We start from the raw sequence: 17,709 nt of genomic DNA on the forward strand, positions 1-17,709 counted from the left end.
GGATGTAATTCATTATGTGTTAAATTTAGTATGTTTTACCAAGTTGTGTATAAATAACTTTTAACACAAAAAAATATATAATGGGGAAGTAGCTTAATGTGCCCTTTGGAAATAGAGAATGCTAGCACATTTTGGAATGTAAAGCTTAGGAAAATACAAACTTCAATCCATAGGAAAGCACTTTTTGTTCAGTCTACACTCTGTAATCATACTATAGCTTAATTTACAAATTGTGATGTCATAATCAGACTTAACTCACAAGAGACTTTCATCCTTGGTCTATAAAAAAGGCAGTCCTCTGTAATAAAGCTTGAAACAATTGTAAGTGGCTGATATGCAAATATGACAATACAGAAAAACTGTCAATTCAATGCTAGGATAACATAAGGGGTGATGCTCCAACTGAAATTGGTCCTAGGCATTTGGGTTTCTAGTATTTATCTTCTCCTTAAAAATAGGTTACTTTTTATATATTATCATTGGTTTTAGACAAATATTCTACATAACACCTATTGCATCCCTGAGCTTATTAGAAACTTGAAATCATATATATAATGTATTGAATTTATTTTCTTTGCATTTAAAAGATGAGCTCAGTTCAGTAGAAGTCTTTGCTCAGTTGAGGGTTCCATGGTGTAATGGTTAGCACTCTGTACTTTGAATCCAGTAATCCGAGTTCAAATCTCGGTGAGATATAATGTTGATTACTTTTCCTTTTGTTTAAAGCTCCATTTTCATTCAAAGTATGAGTATTGCAAATCTTCATTTACAATTCATATAAATTCCATCATTTTCAGTGGTGTCCTTTGTCTAAACTCATTTTTAAAATTTTCAAATCAGAAGTATGTCAAATATTTGGAAATAAGAAAAGATGCAATAAGAATGCAGAGATCCATTACTTGTGCTCTGGTGTTTAGAAATTCTCCATTTTAATTTTTTTTACTTCAGTGTGCACTAATGAGAGGGGAGAACGTATCTTCTTCTTCTTCTAGTAACACCTAGTGCCCTCTATGTTTGAGCAGCAATATAATAACTGATTAATTTGCCCTTGCAAATCTTAGGTATGCCATATTGCTCGATTTGAGACAAAAGTCAATGAGCCATGTAGAGAAAAATCTTCATCAGCCAAAGGATGACACTTATGCTGTCTTCTGATATGGATTTGAAGAGATTTTGTGATATATGTGTCTATTATGTTTTCAAGTATTCATGCTACACCGATCAGCTTATTCCATTCTTGTCCATCAAGAAAAGCAAGTAGCCAAAACAGGGATCGAACCCATGACCTTGGCATTACGAGCGCCACGCTCTAACCAACTGAGCTAACTGGCCACGGATTTTACTCGAAGCAAACACAAGACTGGCAAATGTACCTCAAAGCACAGAACATATTTTGTTTGCATAGCATTTAATTTTTCAAGGAACAGCTTAAGCCATAGAGTCACTTGAAGCATGGGTATCATAAAAATGCACCAGTTTCTTTCCACATTGCAAAATAAAAAAAATGATAAGATAGGACAACAACAAAGATTAATGCATCTAATAATAGTATAAAAATAGACAATTTAGACAAGGAGTAAATGCAATTCTAAGCAAAATCAATCTGATAAATCTAATGCACAATCTTTCTTATCCATTTACAGATTGTTGATAAAGATAATCCCAGGATGTAATTCATTATGTGTTAAATTTAGTATGTTTTACCAAGTTGTGTATAAATAACTTTTAACACAAAAAAATATATAATGGGGAAGTAGCTTAATGTGCCCTTTGGAAATAGAGAATGCTAGCACATTTTGGAATGTAAAGCTTAAGAAAATACAAACTTCAATCCATAGGAAAGCACTTTTTGTTCAGTCTACACTCTGTAATCATACTATAGCTTAATTTACAAATTGTGATGTCATAATCAGACTTAACTCACAAGAGACTTTCATCCTTGGTCTATAAAAAAAGCAGTCCTCTGTAATAAAGCTTGAAACAATTGTAAGTGGCTGATATGCAAATATGACAATACAGAAAAACTGTCAATTCAATGCTAGGATAACATAAGGGGTGATGCTCCAACTGAAATTGGTCCTAGGCATTTGGGTTTCTAGTATTTATCTTCTCCTTAAAAATAGGTTACTTTTTATATATTATCATTGGTTTTAGACAAATATTCTACATAACACCTATTGCATCCCTGAGCTTATTAGAAACTTGAAATCATATATATAATGTATTGAATTTATTTTCTTTGCATTTAAAAGATGAGCTCAGTTCAGTAGAAGTCTATGCTCAGTTGAGGGTTCCATGGTGTAATGGTTAGCACTCTGTACTTTGAATCCAGTAATCCGAGTTCAAATCTCGGTGAGATATAATGTTGATTACTTTTCCTTTTGTTTAAAGCTCCATTTTCATTCAAAGTATGAGTATTGCAAATCTTCATTTACAATTCATATAAATTCCATCATTTTCAGTGGTGTCCTTTGTCTAAACTCATTTTTAAAATTTTCAAATCAGAAGTATGTCAAATATTTGGAAATAAGAAAAGATGCAATAAGAATGCAGAGATCCATTACTTGTGCTCTGGTGTTTAGAAATTCTCCATTTTAATTTTTTTTACTTCAGTGTGCACTAATGAGAGGGGAGAACGTATCTTCTTCTTCTTCTAGTAACACCTAGTGCCCTCTATGTTTGAGCAGCAATATAATAACTGATTAATTTGCCCTTGCAAATCTTAGGTATGCCATATTGCTCGATTTGAGACAAAAGTCAATGAGCCATGTAGAGAAAAATCTTCATCAGCCAAAGGATGACACTTATGCTGTCTTCTGATATGGATTTGAAGAGATTTTGTGATATATGTGTCTATTATGTTTTCAAGTATTCATGCTACACCGATGAGCTTATTCCATTCTTGTCCATCAAGAAAAGCAAGTACCCAAACAGGGATCGAACCCATGACCTTGGCATTACGAGCGCCACGCTCTAACCAACTGAGCTAACTGGCCACAGATGTTACTAGAAGCAAACACAAGACTGGCAAATGTACCTCAAAGCACAGAACATATTTTGTTTGCATAGCATTTAATTTTTCAAGGAACAGCTTAAGCCATAGAGTCACTTGAAGCATGGGTATCATAAAAATGCACCAGTTTCTTTCCACATTGCAAAATAAAAAAAATGATTAGATAGGACAACAACAAAGATTAATGCATCTAATAATAGTATAAAAATAGACAATTTAGACAAGGAGTAAATGCAATTCTAAGCAAAATCAATCTGATAAATCTAATGCACAATCTTTCTTATCCATTTACAGATTGTTGATAAAGATAATCCCCGGATGTAATTCATTATGTGTTAAATTTAGTATGTTTTACCAAGTTGTGTATAAATAACTTTTAACACAAAAAATATATAATGGGGAAGTAGCTTAATGTGCCCTTTGGAAATAGAAAATGCTAGCACATTTTGGAATGCAAAGCTTAAGAAAATACAAACTTCAATCCATAGGAAAGCACTTTTTGTACAGTCTACACTCTGTAATCATACTATAGCTTAATTTACAAATTGTGATGTCATAATCAGACTTAACTCACAAGAGACTTTCATCCTTGGTCTATAAAAAAGGCAGTCCTCTGTTATAAAGCTTGAAACAATTGTAAGTGGCTGATATGCAAATATGACAATACAGAAAAACTGTCAATTCAATGCTAGGATAACATAAGGGGTGATGCTCCAACTGAAATTGGTCCTAGGCATTTGGGTTTCTAGTATTTATCTTCTCCTTAAAAATAGGTTACTTTTTATATATTATCATTGGTTTTAGACAAATATTCTACATAACACCTATTGCATCCCTGAGCTTATTAGAAACTTGAAATCATATATATAAAGTATTGAATTTCTTTTCTTTGCATTTAAAAGATGAGCTCAGTTCAGTAGAAGTCTTTGCTCAGTTGAGGGTTCCATGGTGTAATGGTTAGCACTCTGGACTTTGAATCCAGTAATCCGAGTTCAAATCTCGGTGGGACCTAATGTTGATTATTTCTCCTTTTTTTAAAGCTCCATTTTCATTCAAAGTATGAGTATTGCAAATCTTCATTTACAATTCATATAAATTCCATCATTTTCAGTGGTGTCCTTTGTCTAAACTCATTTTTAAACTTTTCAAATCAGAAGTATGTCAAATATTTGGAAATAAGAAAAGATGCAATAAGAATGCTGAGATCCATTACTTGTGCTCTGGTGTTTAGAAATTCTCCATTTTAATTTTTTTACTTCAGTGTGCACTAATGAGAGGGGAGAACGTATATTCTTCTTCTAGTAACACCTAGTGCCCTCTATGTTTGAGCAGCAATATAATAACTGATTAATTTGCCCTTGCAAATCTTAGGTATGCCATATTGCTCGATTTGAGACAAAAGTCAATGAGCCATGTAGAGAAAAATCTTCTTCAGCCGAAGGATGACACTCATGCTGGCTTCTGATATGGATTTGAAGAGATTTTGTGATATATGTGTCTATTATGTTTTCAAGTATTCATGCTACACCGATGAGCTTATTCCATTCTTGTCCATCAAGAAAAGCAAGTAGCCAAACAGGGATCGAACCCATGACCTTGGCATTACGAGCGCCACGCTCTAACCAACTGAGCTAACTGGCCACAGATGTTACTAGAAGCAAACACAAGACTGGCAAATGTACCTCAAAGCACAGAACATATTTTGTTTGCATAGCATTTAATTTTTCAAGGAACAGCTTAAGCCATAGAGTCACTTGAAGCATGGGTATCATAAAAATGCACCAGTTTCTTTCCACATTGCAAAATAAAAAAAATGATTAGATAGGACAACAACAAAGATTAATGCATCTAATAATAGTATAAAAATAGACAATTTAGACAAGGAGTAAATGCAATTCTAAGCAAAATCAATCTGATAAATCTAATGCACAATCTTTCTTATCCATTTACAGATTGTTGATAAAGATAATCCCAGGATGTAATTCATTGTGTGCTAAATTTAGTATGTTTTACCAAGTTGTGCAAAAATAACTTTTAACACAAAAAATATATAATGGGGAAGTAGCTTAATGTGCCCTTTGGAAATAGAGAATGCTAGCACATTTTGGAATGCAAAGCTTAAGAAAATACAAACTTCAATCCATAGGAAAGCACTTTTTGTTCAGTCTACACTCTGTAATCATACTTTAGCTTAATTTACAAATTGTGATGTCATAATCAGACTTAACTCAGAAGAGACTTTCATCCTTGGTCTATAAAAATGGCAGTCCTCTGTTATAAAGCTTGAAACAATTGTAAGTGGCTGATATGCAAATATGACAATACAGAATAACTGTCAATTCAATGCTAGGATAACATAAGGGGTGATGCTCCAACTGAAATTGGTCCTAGGCATTTGGGTTTCTAGTATTTATCTTCTCCTTAAAAATAGGTTACTTTTTATATATTATCATTGGTTTTAGACAAATATTCTACATAACACCTATTGCATCCCTGAGCTTATTAGAAACTTGAAATCATATATATAAAGTATTGAATTTCTTTTCTTTGCATTTAAAAGATGAGCTCAGTTCAGTAGAAGTCTTGGCTCAGTTGAGGGTTCCATGGTGTAATGATTAGCACTCTGGACTTTGAATCCAGTAATCCAAGTTCTAATCTTGGTGGGACCTAATGTTGATTATTTCTCCTTTTGTTTAAAGCTCCATTTTCATTCAAAGTATGAGTATTGCAAATCTTCATTTACAATTCATATAAATTCCATCATTTTCAGTGGTGTCCTTTGTCTAAACTCATTTTTAAACTTTTCAAATCAGAAGTATGTCAAATATTTGGAAATAAGAAAAGATGCAATAAGAATGCTGAGATCCATTACTTGTGCTCTGGTGTTTAGAAATTCTCCATTTTAATTTTTTTTACTTCAGTGTGCACTAATGAGAGGGGAGAACATATCTTCTTCTTCTAGTAACACCTAGTGCCCTCTATGTTTGAGCAGCAATATAATAACTGATTAATTTGCCCTTGCAAATCTTAGGTATGCCATATTGCTCGATTTGAGACAAAAGTCAATGAGCCATGTAGAGAAAAATCTTCATCAGCCAAAGGATGACACTCATGCTGGCTTCTGATATGGATTTGAAGAGATTTTGTGATATATGTGTCTATTATGTTTTCAAGTATTCATGCTACACCGATGAGCTTATTCCATTCTTGTCCATCAAGAAAAGCAAGTAGCCAAAACAGGGACCGAACCCATGACCTTGGCATTACGAGCGCCACGCTCTAACCAACTGAGCTAACTGGCCACAGATGTTACTAGAAGCAAACACAAGACTGGCAAATGTACCTCAAAGCACAGAACATATTTTGTTTGCATAGCATTTAATTTTTCAAGGAACAGCTTAAGCCATAGAGTCACTTGAAGCATGGGTATCATAAAAATGCACCAGTTTCTTTCCACATTGCAAAATAAAAAAAATGATTAGATAGGACAACAACAAAGATTAATGCATCTAATAATAGTATAAAAATAGACAATTTAGACAAGGAGTAAATGCAATTCTAAGCAAAATCAATCTGATAAATCTAATGCACAATCTTTCTTATCCATTTACAGATTGTTGATAAAGATAATCCCAGGATGTAATTCATTATGTGCTAAATTTAGTATGTTTTACCAAGTTGTGTATAAATAACTTTTAACACAAAAAATATATAATAGGGAAGTAGCTTAATATGCCCTTTGGAAATAGAGAATGCTAGCACATTTTGGAATGCAAAGCTTAAGAAAATACAAACTTCAATCCATAGGAAAGCACTTTTTGTTCAGTCTACACTCTGTAATCATACTTTAGCTTAATTTACAAATTGTGATGTCATAATCAGACTTAACTCAGAAGAGACTTTCATCCTTGGTCTATAAAAATGGCAGTCCTCTGTTATAAAGCTTGAAACAATTGTAAGTGTCTGATATGCAAATATGACAATACAGAAAAACTGTCAATTCAATGCTAGGATAACATAAGGGGTGATGCTCCAACTGAAATTGGTCCTAGGCATTTGGGTTTCTAGTATTTATCTTCTCCTTAAAAATAGGTTACTTTTTACATATTATCATTGGTTTTAGACAAATATTCTACATAACACCTATTGCATCCCTGAGCTTATTAGAAACTTGAAATCATATATATAAAGTATTGAATTTCTTTTCTTTGCATTTAAAAGATGAGCTCAGTTCAGTAGAAGTCTTTGCTCAGTTGAGGGTTCCATGGTGTAATGGTTAGCACTCTGGATTTTGAATCCAGTAATCCGAGTTCAAATCTCGGTGGGACCTAATGTTGATTATTTCTCCTTTTTTTTTAAAGCTCCATTTTCATTCAAAGTATGAGTATTGCAAATCTTCATTTACAATTCAAATAAATTCCATCATTTTCAGTGGTGTCCTTTGTCTAAACTCATTTTTAAACTTTTCAAATCAGAAGTATGTCAAATATTTGGAAATAAGAAAAGATGCAATAAGAATGCTGAGATCCATTACTTGTGCTCTGGTGTTTAGAAATTCTCCATTTTAATTTTTTTACTTCAGTGTGCACTAATGAGAGGGGAGAACGTATATTCTTCTTCTAGTAACACCTAGTGCCCTCTATGTTTGAGCAGCAATATAATAACTGATTAATTTGCCCTTGCAAATCTTAGGTATGCCATATTGCTCGATTTGAGACAAAAGTCAATGAGCCATGTAGAGAAAAATCTTCATCAGCCAAAGGATGACACTCATGCTGGCTTCTGATATGGATTTGAAGAGATTTTGTGATATATGTGTCTATTATGTTTTCAAGTATTCATGCTACACCGATGAGCTTATTCCATTCTTGTCCATCAAGAAAAGCAAGTAGCCAAACAGGGATCAAACCCATGACCTTGGCATTACGAGCGCCACGCTCTAACCAACTGAGCTAACTGGCCACAGATGTTACTAGAAGCAAACACAAGACTGGCAAATGTACCTCAAAGCACAGAACATATTTTGTTTGCATAGCATTTAATTTTTCAAGGAACAGCTTAAGCCATAGAGTCACTTGAAGCATGGGTATCATAAAAATGCACCAGTTTCTTTCCACATTGCAAAATAAAAAAAATGATTAGATAGGACAACAACAAAGATTAATGCATCTAATAATAGTATAAAAATAGACAATTTAGACAAGGAGTAAATGCAATTCTAAGCAAAATCAATCTGATAAATCTAATGCACAATCTTTCTTATCCATTTACAGATTGTTGATAAAGATAATCCCCGGATGTAATTCATTATGTGTTAAATTTAGTATGTTTTACCAAGTTGTGTATAAATAACTTTTAACACAAAAAATATATAATGGGGAAGTAGCTTAATGTGCCCTTTGGAAATAGAAAATGCTAGCACATTTTGGAATGCAAAGCTTAAGAAAATACAAACTTCAATCCATAGGAAAGCACTTTTTGTACAGTCTACACTCTGTAATCATACTATAGCTTAATTTACAAATTGTGATGTCATAATCAGACTTAACTCACAAGAGACTTTCATCCTTGGTCTATAAAAAAAGGCAGTCCTCTGTTATAAAGCTTGAAACAATTGTAAGTGGCTGATATGCAAATATGACAATACAGAAAAACTGTCAATTCAATGCTAGGATAACATAAGGGGTGATGCTCCAACTGAAATTGGTCCTAGGCATTTGGGTTTCTAGTATTTATCTTCTCCTTAAAAATAGGTTACTTTTTATATATTATCATTGGTTTTAGACAAATATTCTACATAACACCTATTGCATCCCTGAGCTTATTAGAAACTTGAAATCATATATATAAAGTATTGAATTTCTTTTCTTTGCATTTAAAAGATGAGCTCAGTTCAGTAGAAGTCTTTGCTCAGTTGAGGGTTCCATGGTGTAATGGTTAGCACTCTGGACTTTGAATCCAGTAATCCGAGTTCAAAGCTCGGTGGGACCTAATGTTGATTATTTCTCCTTTTTTTTAAAGCTCCATTTTCATTCAAAGTATGAGTATTGCAAATCTTCATTTATAATTCAAATAAATTCTATCATTTTCAGTGGTGTCCTTTGTCTAAACTCATTTTTAAACTTTTCAAATCAGAAGTATGTCAAATATTTGGAAATAAGAAAAGATGCAATAAGAATGCTGAGATCCATTACTTGTGCTCTGGTGTTTAGAAATTCTCCATTTTAATTTTTTTACTTCAGTGTGCACTAATGAGAGGGGAGAACGTATATTCTTCTTCTAGTAACACCTAGTGCCCTCTATGTTTGAGCAGCAATATAATAACTGATTAATTTGCCCTTGCAAATCTTAGGTATGCCATATTGCTCGATTTGAGACAAAAGTCAATGAGCCATGTAGAGAAAAATCTTCATCAGCCAAAGGATGACACTCATGCTGGCTTCTGATATGGATTTGAAGAGATTTTGTGATATATGTGTCTATTATGTTTTCAAGTATTCATGCTACACCGATGAGCTTATTCCATTCTTGTCCATCAAGAAAAGCAAGTAGCCAAAACAGGGATCGAACCCATGACCTTGGCATTACAAGCGCCACTCTCTAACCAACTGAGCTAACTGGCCACAGATGTTACTAGAAGCAAACACAAGACTGGCAAATGTACCTCAAAGCACAGAACATATTTTGTTTGCATAGCATTTAATTTTTCAAGGAACAGCTTAAGCCATAGAGTCACTTGAAGCATGGGTATCATAAAAATGCACCAGTTTCTTTCCACATTGCAAAATAAAAAAAATGATTAGATAGGACAACAACAAAGATTAATGCATCTAATAATAGTATAAAAATAGACAATTTAGACAAGGAGTAAATGCAATTCTAAGCAAAATCAATCTGATAAATCTAATGCACAATCTTTCTTATCCATTTACAGATTGTTGATAAAGATAATCCCCGGATGTAATTCATTATGTGTTAAATTTAGTATGTTTTACCAAGTTGTGTATAAATAACTTTTAACACAAAAAATATATAATGGGGAAGTAGCTTAATGTGCCCTTTGGAAATAGAAAATGCTAGCACATTTTGGAATGCAAAGCTTAAGAAAATACAAACTTCAATCCATAGGAAAGCACTTTTTGTACAGTCTACACTCTGTAATCATACTATAGCTTAATTTACAAATTGTGATGTCATAATCAGACTTAACTCAGAAGAGACTTTCATCCTTGGTCTATAAAAATGGCAGTCCTCTGTTATAAAGCTTGAAACAATTGTAAGTGGCTGATATGCAAATATGACAATACAGAAAAACTGTCAATTCAATGCTAGGATAACATAAGGGGTGATGCTCCAACTGAAATTGGTCCTAGGCATTTTGGTTTCTAGTATTTATCTTCTCCTTAAAAATAGGTTACTTTTTATATATTATCATTGGTTTTAGACAAATATTCTACATAACACCTATTGCATCCCTGAGCTTATTAGAAACTTGAAATCATATATATAAAGTATTGAATTTCTTTTCTTTGCATTTAAAAGATGAGCTCAGTTCAGTAGAAGTCTTGGCTCAGTTGAGGGTTCCATGGTGTAATGATTAGCACTCTGGACTTTGAATCCAGTAATCCAAGTTCTAATCTTGGTGGGACCTAATGTTGATTATTTCTCCTTTTGTTTAAAGCTCCATTTTCATTCAAAGTATGAGTATTGCAAATCTTCATTTACAATTCATATAAATTCCATCATTTTCAGTGGTGTCCTTTGTCTAAACTCATTTTTAAACTTTTCAAATCAGAAGTATGTCAAATATTTGGAAATAAGAAAAGATGCAATAAGAATGCTGAGATCCATTACTTGTGCTCTGGTGTTTAGAAATTCTCCATTTTTTTTTTTTTTACTTCAGTGTGCACTAATGAGAGGGGAGAACATATCTTCTTCTTCTAGTAACACCTAGTGCCCTCTATGTTTGAGCAGCAATATAATAACTGATTAATTTGCCCTTGCAAATCTTAGGTATGCCATATTGCTTGATTTGAGACAAAAGTCAATGAGCCATGTAGAGAAAAATCTTCATCAGCCAAAGGATGACACTCATGCTGTCTTCTGATATGGATTTGAAGAGATTTTGTGATATATGTGTCTATTATGTTTTCAAGTATTCATGCTACACCGATGAGCTTATTCCATTCTTGTCCATAAAGAAAAGCAAGTAGCCAAAACAGGGTTCGAACCCATGACCTTGGCATTACGAGCGCCACGCTTTAACCAACTGAGCTAACTGGCCACAGATGTTACTAGAAGCAAACACAAGACTGGCAAATGTACCTCAAAGCACAGAACATATTTTGTTTGCATAGCATTTAATTTTTCAAGGAACAGCTTAAGCCATAGAGTCACTTGAAGCATGGGTATCATAAAAATGCACCAGTTTCTTTCCACATTGCAAAATAAAAAAATGATTAGATAGGACAACAACAAAGATTAATGCATCTAATAATAGTATAAAAATAGACAATTTAGACAAGGAGTAAATGCAATTCTAAGCAAAATCAATCTGATAAATCTAATGCACAATCTTTCTTATACATTTACAGATTGTTGATAAAGATAATCCCAGGATGTAATTCATTATGTGTTAAATTTAGTATGTTTTACCAAGTTGTGTATAAATAACTTTTAACACAAAAAATATATAATGGGGAAGTAGCTTAATGTGCCCTTTGGAAATAGAGAATGCTAGCACATTTTGGAATGCAAAGCTTAAGAAAATACAAACTTCAATCCATAGGAAAGCACTTTTTGTACAGTCTACACTCTGTAATCATACTATAGCTTAATTTACAAATTGTGATGTCATAATCAGACTTAACTCACAAGAGACTTTCATCCTTGGTCTATAAAAAAAGGCAGTCCTCTGTTATAAAGCTTGAAACAATTGTAAGTGGCTGATATGCAAATATGACAATACAGAAAAACTGTCAATTCAATGCTAGGATAACATAAGGGGTGATGCTCCAACTGAAATTGGTCCTAGGCATTTGGGTTTCTAGTATTTATCTTCTCCTTAAAAATAGGTTACTTTTTATATATTACCATTGGTTTTAGACAAATATTCTACATAACACCTATTGCATCCCTGAGCTTATTAGAAACTTGAAATCATATATATATAAAGTATTGAATTTCTTTTCTTTGCATTTAAAAGATGAGCTCAGTTCAGTAGAAGTCTTTGCTCAGTTGAGGGTTCCATGGTGTAATGGTTAGCACTCTGGACTTTGAATCCAGTAATCCGAGTTCAAATCTCGGTGGGACCTAATGTTGATTATTTCTCCTTTTTTTTAAAGCTCCATTTTCATTCAAAGTATGAGTATTGCAAATCTTCATTTACAATTCATATAAATTCCATCATTTTCAGTGGTGTCCTTTGTCTAAACTCATTTTTAAACTTTTCAAATCAGAAGTATGTCAAATATTTGGAAATAAGAAAAGATGCAATAAGAATGCTGAGATCCATTACTTGTGCTCTGGTGTTTAGAAATTCTCCATTTTAATTTTTTTACTTCAGTGTGCACTAATGAGAGGGGAGAACGTATATTCTTCTTCTAGTAACACCTAGTGCCCTCTATGTTTGAGCAGCAATATAATAACTGATTAATTTGCCCTTGCAAATCTTAGGTATGCCATATTGCTCGATTTGAGACAAAAGTCAATGAGCCATGTAGAGAAAAATCTTCATCAGCCAAAGGATGACACTCATGCTGGCTTCTGATATGGATTTGAAGAGATTTTGTGATATATGTGTCTATTATGTTTTCAAGTATTCATGCTACACCGATGAGCTTATTCCATTCTTGTCCATCAAGAAAAGCAAGTAGCCAAAACAGGGATCGAACCCATGACCTTGGCATTACGAGCGCCACGCTCTAACCAACTGAGCTAACTAGCCACAGATGTTACTAGAAGCAAACACAAGACTGGCAAATGTACCTCAAAGCACAGAACATATTTTGTTTGCATAGCATTTAATTTTTCAAGGAACAGCTTAAGCCATAGAGTCACTTGAAGCATGGGTATCATAAAAATGCACCAGTTTCTTTCCACATTGCAAAATAAAAAAAATGATTAGATAGGACAACAACAAAGATTAATGCATCTAATATTAGTATAAAAATAGACAATTTAGACAAGGAGTAAATGCAATTCTAAGCAAAATCAATCTGATAAATCTAATGCACAATCTTTCTTATACATTTACAGATTGTTGATAAAGATAATCCCAGGATGTAATTCATTATGTGTTAAATTTAGTATGTTTTACCAAGTTGTGTATAAATAACTTTTAACACAAAAAATATATAATGGGGAAGTAGCTTAATGTGCCCTTTGGAAATAGAGAATGCTAGCACATTTTGGAATGCAAAGCTTAAGAAAATACAAACTTCAATCCATAGGAAAGCACTTTTTGTTCAGTCTACACTCTGTAATCATACTTTAGCTTAATTTACAAATTGTGATGTCATAATCAGACTTAACTCACAAGAGACTTTCATTCTTGGTCTATAAAAAAGGCAGTCCTCTGTTATAAAGCTTGAAACAATTGTAAGTGGCTGATATGCAAATATGACAATACAGAAAAACTGTCAATTCAATGCTAGGATAACATAAGGGGTGATGCTCCAACTGAAATTGGTCCTAGGCATTTGGGTTTCTAGTATTTATCTTCTCCTTAAAAATAGGTTACTTTTTATATATTATCATTGGTTTTAGACAAATATTCTACATAACACCTATTGCATCCCTGAGCTTATTAGAAACTTGAAATCATATATATAAAGTATTGAATTTATTTTCTTTGCATTTAAAAGATGAGCTCAGTTCAGTAGAAGTCTTGGCTCAGTTGAGGGTTACATGGTGTAATGATTAGCACTCTGGACTTTGAATCCAGTAATCCAAGTACTAATCTTGGTGGGACCTAATGTTGATTATTTCTCCTTTTGTTTAAAGCTCCATTTTCATTCAAAGTATGAGTATTGCAAATCTTCATTTACAATTCAAATAAATTCCATCATTTTCAGTGGTGTCCTTTGTCTAAACTCATTTTTAAACTTTTCAAATCAGAAGTATGTCAAATATTTGGAAATAAGAAAAGATGCAATAAGAATGCTGAGATCCATTACTTGTGCTCTGGTGTTTAGAAATTCTCCATTGTAATTTTTTTACTTCAGTGTGCACTAATGAGAGGGGAGAACGTATATTCTTCTTCTAGTAACACCTAGTGCCCTCTATGTTTGAGCAGCAATATAATAACTGATTAATTTGCCCTTGCAAATCTTAGGTATGCCATATTGCTCGATTTGAGACAAAAGTCAATGAGCCATGTAGAGAAAAATATTCATCAGCCAAAGGATGACACTCATGCTGGCTTCTGATATGGATTTCAAGAGATTTTGTGATATATGTGTCTATTATGTTTTCAAGTATTCATGCTACACCGATGAGCTTATTCCATTCTTGTCCATCAAGAAAAGCAAGTAGCCAAAACAGGGATCGAACCCATGACCTTGGCATTACGAGCGCCACGCTCTAACCAACTGAGCTAACTGGCCACAGATGTTACTAGAAGCAAACACAAGACTGGCAAATGTACCTCAAAGCACAGAACATATTTTGTTTGCATAGCATTTAATTTTTCAAGGAACAGCTTAAGCCATAGAGTCACTTGAAGCATGGGTATCATAAAAATGCACCAGTTTCTTTCCACATTGCAAAATAAAAAAAATTATTAGACAGGACAACAACAAAGATTAATGCATCTAATAATAGTATAAAAATAGACAATTTAGACAAGGAGTAAATGCAATTCTAAGCAAAATCAATCTGATAAATCTAATGCACAATCTTTCTTATCCATTTACAGATTGTTGATAAAGATAACCCCAGGATGTAATTCGTTATGTGTTAAATTTAGTATGTTTTACCAAGTTGTGTATAAATAACTTTTAACACAAAAAATATATAATGGGGAAGTAGCTTAATGTGCCCTTTGGAAATAGAGAATGCTAGCACATTTTGGAATGCAAAGCTTAAGAAAATACAACTTAAATCCATAGCAAAGCACTTTTTGTTCAGTCTACACTCTGTAATCATACTATAGCTTAATTTACAAATTGTGATGTCATAATCAGACTTAACTCACAAGAGACTTTCATCCTTGGTCTATAAAAAAAGGCAGTCCTTTGTTATAAAGCTTGAAACAAATGTAAGCGGCTGATATGCAAATATGACAATACAGAAAAACTGTCAATTCAATGCTAGGATAACATAAGGGGTGATGCTCCAACTGAAATTGGTCCTAGGCATTTGGGTTTCTAGTATTTATCTTCTCCTTAAAAATAGGTTACTTTTTATATATTATCATTGGTTTTAGACAAATATTCTACATAACACCTATTGCATCCCTGAGCTTATTAGAAACTTGAAATCATATATATAAAGTATTGAATTTCTTTTCTTTGCATTTAAAAGATGAGCTCAGTTCAGTAGAAGTCTTTGCTCAGTTGAAGGTTCCATGGTGCAATGGTTAGCACTCTGAACTTTGAAACCAGTAATCCGAGTTCAAATCTCGGTGGGACCTAATGTTGATTATTTCTCCTTTTGTTTAAAGCTCCATTTTCATTCAAAGTATGAGTATTGCAAATCTTCAATTACAATTCATATAAATTCCATCATTTTCAGTAGTGTCCTTTGTCTAAACTCATTTTTAAACTTTTCAAATCAGAAGTATGTCAAATATTTGGAAATAAGAAAAGATGCAATAAGAATGCTGAGATCCATTACTTGTGCTCTGGTGTTTAGAAATTCTCCATTTTAATTTTTTTACTTCAGTGTGCACTAATGAGAGGGGAGAACGTATATTCTTCTTCTAGTAACACATAGTGCCCTCTATGTTTGAGCAGCAATATAATAACTGATTAATTTGCCCTTGCAAATCTTAGGTATGCCATATTGCTCGATTTGAGACAAAAGTCAATGAGCCATGTAGAGAAAAATCTTCATCAGCCAAAGGATGACACTCATGCTGTCTTCTGATATGGATTTGAAGAGATTTTGTGATATATGTGTCTATTATGTTTTCAAGTATTCATGCTACACCAATGAGCTTATTCCATTCTTGTCCATCAAGAAAAGCAAGTAGCCAAAACAGGAATCGAACCCATGACCTTGGCATTACAAGCACCACGCTTTAACCAACTGAGCTAACTGGCCACAGATGTTACTAGAAGCAAACACAAAACTGGCAAATGTACCTCAAAGCACAGAACATATTTTGTTTGCATAGCATTTAATTTTTCAAGGAACAGCTTAAGCCATAGAGTCACTTGAAGCATGGGTATCATAAAAATGCACCAGTTTCTTTCCACATTGCAAAATTTAAAAAAATTATTAGAAAGGACAACAACAAAGATTAATGCATCTAATAATAGTATAAAAATAGACAATTTAGACAAGGAGTAAATGCAATTCTAAGCAAAATCAATCTGATAAATCTAATGCACAATCTTTCTTATCCATTTACAGATTGTTGATAAAGATAATCCCAGGATGTAATTCATTATGTGTTAAATTTAGTATGTTTTACCAAGTTGTGTATAAATAACTTTTAACACAAAAAATATATAATGGGGAAGTAGCTTAATGTGCCCTTTGGAAATAGAGAATGCTAGCACATGTTGGAATGCAAAGCTTAAGAAAATACAAACTTCAATCCATAGGAAAGCACTTTTTGTTCAGTCTACACTCTGTAATCATACAATAGCTTAATTTACAAATTGTGATGTCATAATCAGACTTAACTCACAAGAGACTTTCATCCTTGGTCTATAAAAAAGGCAGTCCTCTGTTATAAAGCTTGAAACAATTGTAAGTGGCTGATATGCAAATATGACAATACAGAAAAACTGTCAATTCAATGCTAGGATAACATAAGGGGTGATGCTCCAACTGAAATTGGTCCTAGGCATTTGGGTTTCTAGAATTTATCTTCTCCTTAAAAATAGGTTACTTTTTATATATTATCATTGGTTTTAGACAAATATTCTACATAACACCTATTGCATCCCTGAGTTTATTAGAAACTTGAAATCATATATATAAAGTATTGAATTTCTTTTCTTTGCATTTAAAAGATGAGCTCAGTTCAGTAGAAGTCTTTGCTCAGTTGAGGGTTCCATGGTGTAATGGTTAGCACTCTGGACTTTGAATCCAGTAATCCAAGTTTTAATCTCGGTGGGACCTAATGTTGATTATTTCTCCTTTTGTTTAAAGCTCCATTTTCATTCAAAGTATGAGTATTGCAAATCTTCATTTACAATTCATATAAATTCCATCATTTTCAGTGGTGTCCTTTGTCTAAACTCATTTTTAAACTTTTCAAATCAGAAGTATGTCAAATATTTGGAAATAAGAAAAGATGCAATAAGAATGCAGAGATCCATTACTTGTGCTCTGGTGTTTAGAAATTCTCCATTTTAATTTTTTTTACTTCAGTGTGCACTAATGAGAGGGGAGAACGTATCTTCTTCTTCTTCTAGTAACACCTAGTGCCCTCTATGTTTGAGCAGCAATATAATAACTGATTAATTTGCCCTTGCAAATCTTAGGTATGCCATATTGCTCGATTTGAGACAAAAGTCAAT

At 33.1% G+C, this 17,709-nt stretch overlaps 11 non-coding genes across 11 annotated transcripts; 5 read left to right on the forward strand and 6 right to left on the reverse strand.

Annotated features, from left to right (window-relative positions):
* Positions 1–1,258: 1,258 nt before the first annotated feature.
* On the reverse strand, positions 1,259–1,332 carry TRNAT-CGU (transfer RNA threonine (anticodon CGU)). Its single transcript has one exon. It is a non-coding gene; the product is annotated as a tRNA-Thr (tRNA).
* A 2,620-nt stretch (positions 1,333–3,952) lies between these two features.
* On the forward strand, positions 3,953–4,024 carry TRNAQ-UUG (transfer RNA glutamine (anticodon UUG)). The gene has a single exon. It is a non-coding gene; the product is annotated as a tRNA-Gln (tRNA).
* A 555-nt stretch (positions 4,025–4,579) lies between these two features.
* TRNAT-CGU (transfer RNA threonine (anticodon CGU)) lies at positions 4,580–4,656 on the reverse strand. The gene has a single exon. It is a non-coding gene; the product is annotated as a tRNA-Thr (tRNA).
* A 2,615-nt stretch (positions 4,657–7,271) lies between these two features.
* On the forward strand, positions 7,272–7,343 carry TRNAQ-UUG (transfer RNA glutamine (anticodon UUG)). Its single transcript has one exon. It is a non-coding gene; the product is annotated as a tRNA-Gln (tRNA).
* A 1,589-nt stretch (positions 7,344–8,932) lies between these two features.
* Positions 8,933–9,004, forward strand: TRNAQ-UUG (transfer RNA glutamine (anticodon UUG)). The gene has a single exon. It is a non-coding gene; the product is annotated as a tRNA-Gln (tRNA).
* A 2,219-nt stretch (positions 9,005–11,223) lies between these two features.
* Positions 11,224–11,297, reverse strand: TRNAT-CGU (transfer RNA threonine (anticodon CGU)). The gene has a single exon. It is a non-coding gene; the product is annotated as a tRNA-Thr (tRNA).
* Positions 11,298–12,255: 958 nt separating this feature from the next.
* TRNAQ-UUG (transfer RNA glutamine (anticodon UUG)) lies at positions 12,256–12,327 on the forward strand. Its single transcript has one exon. It is a non-coding gene; the product is annotated as a tRNA-Gln (tRNA).
* Positions 12,328–12,885: 558 nt separating this feature from the next.
* On the reverse strand, positions 12,886–12,959 carry TRNAT-CGU (transfer RNA threonine (anticodon CGU)). The gene has a single exon. It is a non-coding gene; the product is annotated as a tRNA-Thr (tRNA).
* Positions 12,960–14,545: 1,586 nt separating this feature from the next.
* Positions 14,546–14,619, reverse strand: TRNAT-CGU (transfer RNA threonine (anticodon CGU)). The gene has a single exon. It is a non-coding gene; the product is annotated as a tRNA-Thr (tRNA).
* A 956-nt stretch (positions 14,620–15,575) lies between these two features.
* TRNAQ-UUG (transfer RNA glutamine (anticodon UUG)) lies at positions 15,576–15,647 on the forward strand. Its single transcript has one exon. It is a non-coding gene; the product is annotated as a tRNA-Gln (tRNA).
* A 558-nt stretch (positions 15,648–16,205) lies between these two features.
* TRNAT-UGU (transfer RNA threonine (anticodon UGU)) lies at positions 16,206–16,279 on the reverse strand. Its single transcript has one exon. It is a non-coding gene; the product is annotated as a tRNA-Thr (tRNA).
* Between the last annotated feature and the right edge of the window lie 1,430 nt (positions 16,280–17,709).

The sequence above is a fragment of the Pseudophryne corroboree genome, chromosome 11, assembly GCF_028390025.1.
Source record: "Pseudophryne corroboree isolate aPseCor3 chromosome 11, aPseCor3.hap2, whole genome shotgun sequence".
NCBI classification, from domain to species: Eukaryota; Metazoa; Chordata; class Amphibia; order Anura; family Myobatrachidae; genus Pseudophryne; species Pseudophryne corroboree.